Below are 12162 nucleotides of genomic sequence, written 5' to 3' on the forward strand. Positions count from 1 at the left end.
CGGAATAGAACTAGTATGAAGCGAGTAAAATGAAAATAATGACAGTAACTATTTCATAGGGTTGTAAGGAGGATTAAATGACTTAATGTAAGTGAAGTGTTAGGAGCAATGGTTCTCAAGTGGAAGCTATTTTGCCCCTGCAGAAACAGCTGGTAATGTCTGGAGACATTGCCTTGTTGTTGTTAAAACTGGGCTAGGGAGTTGCTACTGGCATCTGCTACTAAACGTCCTACAGTGAACAGGAGGACAGCTCCCTACTAAGAATTACCCAGCCCAAAATGTCAGTAGTGCTACCCGTGAGAACCCCTGGGTTAGAGCAGTGTCTGGTACACAATAAGGGCTATGTTTGAGTTTGTTGTTGTTGTTATTACTATTATTATCATTATTATTATTATGTAAGTGACCATTCTTGACAAAGGTTCTCACACAGTCTGAGGGCAGGGTGAGGACAGCACAGTGGTTGAGAGCCTTAAGTCTGCAGTCAGACTGCGGATTTGAAGCCCAGCTTTACTTTTTGTTAACAATGTGACTTTGAGCACTTTCTTGACTTTTCAATACCTAATATTCTTTGCTTGTAAAATTAGAATAACAATAGTAACTTCCTCAGAGAGGTGCTGGGGGACTGAACAAAATAATCCATATAAAACGTCAATACTGTGCAGGAGCACATAATAAATGTTCAATAAATGTCATTGATCATTGCTATTCCTTTTGTTGACCCCAAAAGATCTCTCTATGCAATATAATGAAGGGATTGAGATAATTTCAATGAGAAAAGAAATAGAAAATATATTGCTCATATAAAGTATATACAAGTGTATATCTCACATAACAATAGATGACTACATAGAAGTTTATCCAAACCATCCTTTTTAAGGCTGTTATTTATTATTTTTTAAAAAGTGTATTGTTCTTGCTTCCTTGGGTAGAGCAGCTCCTAGAAATAAAGGATTCCGTCATTTAAAAAATTTTTATGTAGCACACAATATACAATTATTAATAAAGGCTTTCAGTCTTGATTAGATGCATAGACACATTAAAGTATTTTGAGAACCTGAGTCTATGATATGAAGTATAAGACTTAGGAAAGTTAAACACTAATGTAGTAGCAACAACCTCTTGTGTTTTAGGTTTAGAGTTTAGATTTTAGATTTAATTTCTTACTCCTTCATCAAGATAGGAGGGAGAAGCCCACAATGGATAGATAATACCAGATTTGTATTCATGTTCCTAGACTCTCCCTTTATAATCCAATATCTGTGAAGGTGCTTGGGAAGTTGTAAAACGAAATTATGGAGCTGTGGTCCATTACCATTGCTATCAACTCTCTAACAATTTACTAGAGGGTTGGATATTTCCATTGTTCAAAAGATGACCAGGCTTTTTAGTTTGTTAGTATCTATTCCATGCAGCCAAAATCAGGCTGCAAGTAAACTTTGTGTTTAAGAATAAACTACTTGAGGGGCGCCTGGGTGGCGCAGTCGGTTAAGCGTCCGACTTCAGCCAGGTCACGATCTCGTGGTCCGTGAGTTCGAGCCCCGCGTCGGGCTCTGGGCTGATGGCTCGGAGCATGGAGCCTGTTTCCAATTCTGTGTCTCCCTCTCTCTCTGCCCCTCCCCCGTTCATGCTCTGTCTCTCTCTGTCCCAAAAATAAATAAAAAAAAAAAAGTTGAAAAAAAGAAAAAAAAAGAATAAACTACTTGATAAACTATAAATTATTTGGTTTAATATTATAAATACAATGAAGAAGAGCTGTGTTTCTTAGGATAAAACCTTTAAGTGTATAATCTACCATATTTTATACTCTGTCACAAATAGGGGAGAAAAACCTACCCTATACAAAATGAAATGGAACATGACAACCTGGGGAAATATTTGCAACATATATGGCAAGGGATTCCCAAGTGAAAAAGGCCTATAAGGCAACAACAAGGATATGAATGCTCCAGGAAACGACATGAACAGGCAATTCATAAGGAATTCAAATTGCCAGCAAATATGAAAAAGTTTAGACTTACTAGCAATCAAATAAATGAAAATTAAAACAAGATTTTTGTTTGTTTGTTTGTTCTTTTCAGATTGACAAATTAAGGGCATAATATGGCCAATGTTGAAGTTTGCTGATATTTGAGCACTCTCATATATTGTTGATTGAGTATATATTGACTCACTTACCTGGGAGATCATTGTCTATGTGAATTAAGAACTTTAAAAATCTTTACATTGTTTGTCTTAGTAATTCTACTCTATCAGACTCACACAAAGATGCATATATGTGAATATTCACATTGTAGTGCTATATAAACAAATATTATTAAATGACATAATTGGAATACTGTTAAAATGAATTATTATCTCTCTATGGACCATTAAAAATCTAATGACGTCTTTAGAAATAAGTTATGATTCAGAGTTTTCAAGTTTGGTTGATTGAGAGGTGATGGTACGGTTTACAAAAATATGAGGGGCACCTAGGGGGCTTAGTCAGTTAAGTCTCTGACTTTGGCTCAGGTCATCGTCTCACAGTTTGTGAGTTTGAGTCCCCCATCGGGCTTTGTGCTGACAGCTCGGAGCCTGGAGTCTGCTTTGGATTCTGTGTCTCCTTCTCTCTCTCTGCCCCTCCCCCACTGTGTGCGCTCCCTCTCTCTGTCTCTCTCAAAAATAAATAAATAAATATTAAAAAAAAGAAGTATGAGAAGAGGGAGAGAACACAGATGCAAGGGGAGGATACTAAAAGAAGGGTGCCGGGCAACAAGGAGGACCCTTATTCACTTCTCAAGCTCTGGGAGCCACCTCGGCTTCTCATATTTCCTCAAAGTAAATATCAAAATTAAATTCTGACAATAACCCAGAGTCATGCATGCTAAGGATTGGACCTTGCCGTATCTCTGTCCTTCATAGTACATAAATTGAAGTCACAAGTAACATTGTTAAGGAAAGTTTTTTACACACTACTTGACATTTGTCTATTCTAGGTTTGCTTGTTTCTGACTTTTCCGTTGCTTCAGTTTCATCTTCTAAATAAAACTAAAAGTTAAATAATCAGATATGCCCCTCTATGTTTATTGCAACATTATTTAAAAAAGCCAAGATATGGAAGTAATCCAAGTGTCCATTGATAGAGGATTAGATAAAGAAGTTGTGCTATAGGAGTGCTCAGTTGGTTGGGCATCTAACTCTTGGTTTTTTGCTCAGGTCATGATCTCACTGTTTCATGAATTCGACCCCCTCGTCAGGCTCTGTGCTGACAGTGTGGAGCCTGGTTGAGATTCTCTCTACTGTCCCCCATTCATGCTGTCTCTGTCTCTCTCAAAATAAATGAATAAATAAACTTAAAAAACAGGAGGTAGTATCTATATCTATCTACCTCTATCTCTCTCTATCTCTATGCAATGGAATATTACTCAGTCACAAAAAAGGATGAAATCTTCTCACTCCCAAAACATGGGTGGGTCTATAGGGTATAATGCTAAGTGAAATAAGTAAAATAGAGAAAGACATGTACCGTATCATTTTACTTATATGTGTAATCTAAAAAACAAAGCAAATGAACAAACCACAACATAATAGAAACAGACTTATGGGGAAATGGGCAAAATAGGTGAAGGGATTTAGAGGCAAAGGTTTCTAGTTATAAGTCATGAGGATGAAAAGTACAGTATAGGGCATATAGTCAATAGTATTGTAATAACTATTTCAATTGAAAATAAAAAGTTAGAGGAGCCCAGATGGTGGAACAGCATGGAAGTTTTTGTTTTTGTTTTTGTTTTTTTTTTTTTGCATTTCACATTCATGAAATACAGCCAGATCAACACTAAACCGTCCTCCACACCTAGAAAATTGATTTGAGGATTAACACAACCTGAAACACAGAACTCAGCAGAGAGATAAAAAATTTACTTTTACTTTCAATTTTTATTGGACATATTTTTCTTTATTTTTTCTACTATATTTCTTATTTTTTTGGTAAATTTTTCAAATTCTATCTTACTTCCATTATTTCATTTTATTCTATTTCATTGTATTCATTTCCTCAAATTTTCAAACATTTCCCTTTTTTTCTTGTTTTTCTTGTTTTTTTCTTTTTTCCCACCTGTTTTCTCTAATCTATCAAGCTCCTTTCAATAACCAGACAAAAACACAGGTAGGATCTAGCATCATTTATTTGATGTTTTGTGTGTGTGTGTGTGTGTGTTGTTTTTTATTTTTAATTAAACTTTTTTTACCTTATTAATTATTTTTCTTCCCTTCAAAATGATGAAAGGAAGGAATTCACCCCAAAAGAAAGATCAGGAAGAAATGATAGCAAGTGACGTAATCAACACAGATACAATCAAGATGTCTGAAACAGAATTTAGAATCACGATAATAAGAATACTAGCTGGGGTCAAAAATAGATCAGAATCCCTTTCTGTGGAGATAAAAGAAGTAAAAGGTAGTCAGGATGAAATAAGAAATGCTATCGCTGAGCTGCAATCTCGAATCAATGCCACGGCAGCAAGGAAGGATGAGGCAGAGCAATAATCAGCAATATAGAGGGTAAACTTATGGAGAATAATGAAACAGAAAAAAAAAAGGGAGACTAAGGCAAAAGAGCATGATTTAAGAATTAGAGAAATCAGCGACTCACTTAAAAGGAACTACATCAGAATCATAGGGGTCCCAGAAGGTGAAGAAAGAGAAAAAGGGGTAGAAGGCTTCTGTGAGCAAATCATAGTGGAAAATTTTCCTCACCTGGGGAAAGACACAGACATCAAAATCCAGGAAGCACAGAGGACTCCTATAAGATTCAACAAAAGCCAAATATCAACAAGGCATATCATAGTCAAATTCACAAAATACTCAGTCAAGGAGAGAATCATGAAAGCAACAAGGGAAAATAAGTCCCTAACCTACAAGGGAAGACAGATCACGTTTGCAGCAGACCTATCCACAGAAGCTTGGCAGGTCAGAAAGGAATGGCAGGATACACTCAATGTGCTGAATCAGAAATATATGCAGCCAAGAATTCTTTACCCAGCAAGTAAGTATTTCATTCAAAATAGAAGGAGAGAGAAAAAGTTTCCCAGACAAAAAAAAAAAAAAAAAAAAACTAAAGGAGTTTGTGCCACTAAATAAGCCCTGTAAGAAATTTTAAGGGGGACTCTCTGAGGGGAGAAAAGACAAGGAAAAAAAAAAGACCAAAAGCAACAAAGACTAGAAAGGACCAGAGAACACTACCAGAAACTCCAACTCTATAGGCAACATAATGGCAATAAATTCTTATCTTTCAGTATTCACTCTAAATGTCAATGGACTAAATGCTCCAATCAAAAGACATAGGGTAGAACCCAGAAAACCGCCAGAGGATTAGCAGAACGGAGTTTCCGGAGCCAAGCGCAGACGAGAGGCCCACGGAAGAGGGTAGGAAGGGCGGCGAGGCAGTGCGCGCTCAACGGACTGGCGGGAGGGAGCCGGGGTGGAGGGGCGGCTCGCCAGCCAAGCAGAGCCCCCGAGTCTGGCTGGCAAAAGCGGAGGGGCCTGACGGACTGTGTTCCGACAGCAAGCACAACTTAGCGTCTGGGAGGTCATAAGTTAACAGCTCTGCTCGGAAAGCAGGAAGGCTGGAGGACAAAGGGAGGGAGAGCTGCTGAGCCCCCGGATGACAGAGCTCAGTTTGGTGGGGAACAAAGGCACTCGCCAGCGCCATCTCCCCCGCCCATCCCCCAGCCAAAATCCCAAAGGGAACCAGTTCCTGCCAGGGAACTTGCTCGCTCTGCGCAAACACCCAACTCTGTGCTTCTGCGGAGCCAAACCTCCGGCAGTGGATCTAACTCCCTCCTGCTGCCACAGGGCCCCTCCTGATGTGGATCACCTAAGGAGAAGCGAGCTAAGCCTGCCCCTCCTGCCCCCGTGCACCTTGCCTACCCACCCTAGCTAATACGCCAGATCCCCAGCATCACAAGCCTGGCAGTGTGCAAGTAGCCCAGACAGGCCACGCCACCCCACAGTGAATCCCGCCCCTAGGAGAGGGGAAGAGAAAGCACACACCAGTCTGACTGTGGCCCCAGCGGTGGGCTGGGGGCAGACATCAGGTCTGACTGCGGCCCCGCCCACCAACTCCAGTTATACACCACAGCACAGGGGAAGTGCCCTGCAGGTCCTCACCATGCCAGGGACTATCCAAAATGACCAAGCGGAAGAATTCCCCTCAGAAGAATCTCCAGGAAGTAACAACAGCTAATGAACTGATCAAAAAAGGATTTAAATAATATAACAGAAAGTGAATTTAGAATAATAGTCATAAAATTAATCGCTGGGCTTGAAAACAGTATAGAGGACAGCAGAGAATCTCTTGCTACAGAGATCAAGGGACTAAGGAACAGTCACGAGGAGCTGAAAAGCGCTTTAAACGAAATGCAAAACAAAATGGAAACGATGACAGCTCGGATTGAAGAGGCAGAGGAGAGAATAGGTGAACTAGAAGATAAAGTTATGGAAAAAGAGGAAGCTGAGAGAAAGAGAGATAAAAAAATCCAGGAGTATGAGGGGAAAATAAGAGAACTAAGTGATACACTAAAAAGAAATAATATACGCATAATTGGTATCCCAGAGGAGGAAGAGAGAGGGAAAGGTGCTGAAGGGGTACTTGAAGAAATTAGAGCTGAGAACTTCCCCGAACTGGGGAAGGAAAAAGGCATTGAAATCCAAGAGGCACAGAGAACTCCCTTCAGACGTAACTTGAATCGATCTTCTGCACAACGTATCATAGTGAAACTGGCAAAATACAAGGATAAAGAGAAAATTCTGAAAGCAGCAAGGATAAAGAGAAAATTCTGAAAGCAGCAAGGATAAAGAGAAAATTCTGAAACGTGCCCTCACATATAAAGGGAGACCTATAAGACTCGTGACTGATCTCTCTTTTGAAACTTGGCAGGCCAGAAAGAATTGGCACGAGATCTTCAGTGTGCTAAACAGAAAAAATATGCAACCGAGAATCTTTTATCCAGCAAGTCTGTCATTTAGAATAGAAGGAGAGATAAAGGTCTTCCCAAACAAACAAAAACTGAAGGAATTTGTCACCACTAAACCAGCCCTACAAGAGATCCTAAGGGGGATCCTGTGAGACAGAGTACCAGAGACATCACTACAAGCATAAAACATACAGACATCACAATGACTCTAAACCCGTATCTTTGTATAGTAACACTGAATGTAAATGGATTAAATCCGCCAACCAAAAGACATAGGGTATCAGAATGGATAAAAAAACAAGACCCATCTATTTGCTGTCTACAAGAGACTCATTTTAGACCTGAGGACACCTTTAGTTTGAGAGTGAGGGGATGGAGAACTATTTATCATGCGGCTGGAAGCCAAAAGAAAGCTGGAGTAGCCATACTTATATCAGACAGACTAGACTTTAAATTAAACGCTGTAACAAGAGATGAAGAAGGGCATTATATAATAGTTACAGGGTCTATCCACCAGGAAGAGCTAACAATTATAAATGTCTATGCGCCGAATACCGGAGCCCCCAAATATATAAAACAATTACTCATAAACATAAGCAACCTTATTGATAAGAATGTGGTAATTGCAGGGGACTTTAACTCCCCACTTACAGAAATGGATAGATCATCTAGGCACACGGTCAATAAAGAAACAAGGGCCCTGAATGAGACATTGGATCAGATGGACTTGACAGATATATTTAGAACTCTGCATCCCAAAGCAACAGAATATACTTTCTTCTCGAGTGCACATGGAACATTCTCCAGGATAGATCATATACTGGGTCACAAAACAGCCCTTCATAAGTTTACAAGAATTGAAATTATACCGTGCATACTTTCAGACCACAATGCTATGAAGCTTGAAATCAACCACAGGAAAAAGTCTGGAAAACCTCCAAAAGCATGGAGGTTAAAGAACACCCTACTAACGAATGAGTGTGTCAACCAGGCAATTAGAGAAGAAATTAAAAAATATATGGAAACAAACGAAAATGAAAATACAACAATCCAAATGCTTTGGGATGCAGCGAAGGCAGTCCTGAGAGGAAAATACATTGCAATCCAGGCCTATCTCAAGAAACAAGAAAAATCCCAAATACAACATCTAACAGCACACCTATAGGAAATAGAAGCAGAACAGCAAAGGCAGCCTAAACCCAGCAGAAGAAGAGAAATAATAAAGATCAGAGCAGAAATAAACAATATAGAATCTAAAAAACACTGTAGAGCAGATCAACGAAACCAAGAGTTGGTTTTTTGAAAAAATAAACAAAATTGACAAACCTCTAGCCAGGCTTCTCAAAAAGAAAAGGGAGATGATCCAAATAGATAAAATCATGAATGAAAATGGAATTATTACAACCAATCCCTCAGAGATACAAACAATCATCAGGGAATACTATGAGAAATTATATGCCAACAAATTGGACAACCTGGAAGAAATGGACAAATTCCTAAACACCCACACTCTTCCAAAACTCAACCAGGAGGAAATAGAAAGCTTGAACAGACCCATAACCAGCAAAGAAATTGAATCGGTTATCAAAAATCTCCCAACAAATAAGAGTCCAGGACCAGATGGCTTCCCAGGGGAGTTCCACCAGACGTTTAAAGCAGAGATAATACCTATCCTTCTCAAGCTGTTCCAAAAAATAGAAAGGGAAGGAAAACTTCCAGACTCATTCTATGAAGCCAGTATTACTTTGATTCCTAAACCAGACAGAGACCCAGTAAAAAAAGAGAACTACAGGCAATATCCCTGATGAATATGGATGCAAAAATTCTCAATAAGATACTAGCAAATCGAATTCAACGGCATATAAAAAGAAGTATTCACCATGATCAAGTGGGATTCATTCCTGGGATGCAGGGCTGGTTCAACATGCGCAAATCAATCAACGTGATACATCACATTAACAAAAAAAAAAGAGAAGAACCATATGATCCTGTCAATCAATGCAGAAAAGGCCTTTGACAAAATCCAGCACCCTTTCTTAATAAAAACCCTTGAGAAAGTCGGGATAGAAGGAACATACTTAAAGATCATAAAAGCCATTTATGAAAAGCCCACAGCTAACATCATCCTCAACGGGGAAAAACTGAGAGCTTTTTCCCTGAGATCAGGAACATGACAGGGATGCCCACTCTCACCGCTGTTGTTTAACATAGAGCTGGAAGTTCTAGCATCAGCAATCAGACAACAAAAGGAAATCAAAGGCATCCAAATTGGCAAAGATGAAGTCAAGCTTTCGCTGTTTGCAGATGACATGATATTATACATGGAAAATCCGACAGACTCCACCAAAAGTCTGCTAGAACTGATACATGAATTCAGCAAAGTTGCAGGATACAAAATCAATGTACAGAAATCAGTTGCATTCTTATACACTAACAATGAAGCAACAGAAAGACAAATAAAGAAACTGATCCCATTCACAATTGCACCAAGAAGCATAAAATACCTAGGAATAAATCTAACCAACGATGTAAAAGATCTGTATGCTGAAAACTATAGAAAGCTTATGAAGGTAATTGAAGAAGATATAAAGAAATGGAAAGACATTCCCTGCTCATGGATTGGAAGAATAAATGTTGTCAAAATGTCAATACTACCTAAAGCTATCTACACATTCAATGCAATCCCAATCAAAATTGCACCAGCATTCTTCTCGAAACTAGAACAAGCAATCCTAAAATTCATATGGAACCACAAAAGGCCCCGAATAGCCAAAGTAATTTTGAAGAAGAAGACCAAAGCAGGAGGCATCACAATCCCAGACTTTAACCTCTACTACAAAGCTGTCATCATCAAGACAGCATGGTATTGGCACAAAAACAGACACATAGACCAATGGAATAGAATAGAAACCCCAGAACTAGACCCACAAACGTATGGCCAACTCATCTTTGACAAAGCAGGAAAGAACATCCAATGGAAAAAAGACAGCCTCTTTAACAAATGGTGCTGGGAGAACTGGACAGCAACATGCAGAAGGTTGAAACTAGACCACTTTCTCACACCATTCACAAAAATAAACTCAAAATGGATAAAAGACCTGAATGTGAGACAGGAAACCATCAAAACCTTAGAGGAGAAAGCAGGAAAAGACCTCTCTGACCTCAGCCGTAGCAATCTCTTACTCGACACATCCCCAAAGGCAAGGGAATTAAAAGCAAAAGTGAATTACTGGGACCTTATGAAGATAAAAAGCTTCTGCACAGCAAAGGAAACAACCAACAAAACTAAAAGGCAACCAACGGAATGGGAAAAGATATTCGCAAATGACATATCGGACAAAGGGCTAGTATCCAAAATCTATAAAGAGCTCACCAAACTCCACACCCGAAAAACAAATAACCCAGTGAAGAAATGGGCAGAAAACATGAATAGACACTTCTCTAAAGAAGACATCCGGATGGCCAACAGGCACATGAAAAGATGTTCAACGTCGCTCCTTATCAGGGAAATACAAATCAAAACCACACTCAGATATCACCTCACGCCAGTCAGAGTGGCCAAAATGAACAAATCAGGAGACCATAGATGCTGGAGAGGATGTGGAGAAACGGGAACCCTCTTGCATTGTTGGTGGGAATGCAAATTGGTGCAGCTGCTCTGGAAAGCAGTGTGGAGGTTCCTCAGAAAATTAAAAATAGACCTACCCTATGACCCAGCAATAGCACTGCTAGGAATTTATCCAAGGGATACAGGAGTACTGATGCATAGGGGCACTTGTACCCCACTGTTTATAGCAGCACTCTCAACAATAGCCAAATTATGGAAAGAGCCTAAATGCCCATCAACTGATGAATGGATAAAGAAATTGTGGTTTATATACACAATGGAATACTACGTGGCAATGAGAAAAAATGAAATATGGCCTTTTGTAGTAACGTGGATGGAACTGGAGAGTGTGATGCTAAGTGAAATAAGCCATACAGAGAAAGACAGATACCATATGGTTTCACTCTTATGTGGATCCTGAGAAACTTAACAGAAACCCATGGGGGAGGGGAAGGAAAAAAAAAAAAAGAGGTTAGAGTGGGAGAGAGCCAAAGCATAAGAGACTGTTAAAAACTGAGAACAAACTGAGGGTTGATGTGGGTTGGGAGGGGGGGAGGGTAGGTGATGGGTATTGAGGAGGGCACCTTTTGGGATGAGCACTGGGTGTTGTATGGAAACCAATTTGACAATAAATTTCATATATTAAAAAAAACAAAAAACAAAAGACATAGGGTAACAGAATAGATAAGAAAACAAGACCCATCTATTTGCTGTTTATAAGAGACCCATTTTAGACCTACAGACACCTTCAGATTGAAAGTAAGGGGATGGAGAATCATCTGTCAGGCTAATGGTCACCAAAAGAAAGCCAGAGTAGTCATACTTATATCAGACAATCTAGACTTTAAAATAAAGACTGAAAAAAAGAGATGAAGAACGGCATTATGTCATAATTGAGGGGTCTACCCACCAAGAAGACCTAAGTGTAAACATTTATGCTCCAAATGTGGAAAGCACCCAAATATATAAATCAAATAATCACAAACATACAGAAACTAATTGATAATAATGCCATAATAGTAGAGGACTTCAACACCCAACTTACAGCAATGGAAAGATCATCTAAAAAGAAAATCAACAAGGAAACAATGGCTTTGAATGACACACTGGATCAGATGGACTTAACAGATATATTCAGGTCATTTCACCCTAAAGCAGCAGAATATACATTTTTCTCCAGTGCACATGGAATGTTATCTAGAATAGATCATATACTGGGACACAGATCAGCCCTCAACAAGTACAAAAAGATCAAGATCATACTGTGTGTATTTTCTGACTACAGTGCTATGAAACTCAGTATCAACCACAAGAAAAAATGTGGAAAGATAAAAAGTACTTGGAGACTAAAGACTATCCAACTAAAGAATGAATGGGATAACCAAGAAGTTAAAGAGGAAATTAAAAAGTACATAGAAGCCAATGAAAATGATAACACCACAGTCTAAAACCTCTGGGACGCAGCAAAGGTGGTCATAAGAGGGAAGTATATAGCAATCCAGGCCTTCCTAAAGAAGGAAGAAAGGTCATCCAACCTAACCTTACACCTTAAAGAGCTAGAAAAAGAACAGCAAATAAAACCCAAAACCAGCAGAAGACAGG

Source organism: Felis catus, chromosome B1, assembly GCF_018350175.1.
Source record: "Felis catus isolate Fca126 chromosome B1, F.catus_Fca126_mat1.0, whole genome shotgun sequence".
Lineage (NCBI taxonomy): Eukaryota > Metazoa > Chordata > Mammalia > Carnivora > Felidae > Felis > Felis catus.